The following is a 237-nucleotide window of genomic DNA, read 5'->3' as shown; positions in this document are numbered from 1 at the left end:
CCACCCCAGAGGAGGCAAACAGCGATCCAAACCTGACAAGAGGGGGGGTCTAACACTTCCTTAGTGAATTAAAGAGAACCTGTCAACCAGCTGCTGGTGCTGAAAGACAGACAAGAAGTCATCGCCTTTATTAGAGTCAGCATTTAGGGGGCTACTGCCGGCCATATGCGGGCAACGCAGAGCTGTGCCGCAACTGGGAGAGATCCCAATATTGTCATGATCCACCCGTTCCCTGAT

The sequence above is a fragment of the Nanorana parkeri genome, unplaced genomic scaffold (assembly GCF_000935625.1).
Source record: "Nanorana parkeri isolate BGI_ZX_2015 unplaced genomic scaffold, ASM93562v1 scaffold3231, whole genome shotgun sequence".
NCBI classification, from domain to species: Eukaryota; Metazoa; Chordata; class Amphibia; order Anura; family Dicroglossidae; genus Nanorana; species Nanorana parkeri.
This window is presented reverse-complemented; position numbering follows the sequence as displayed.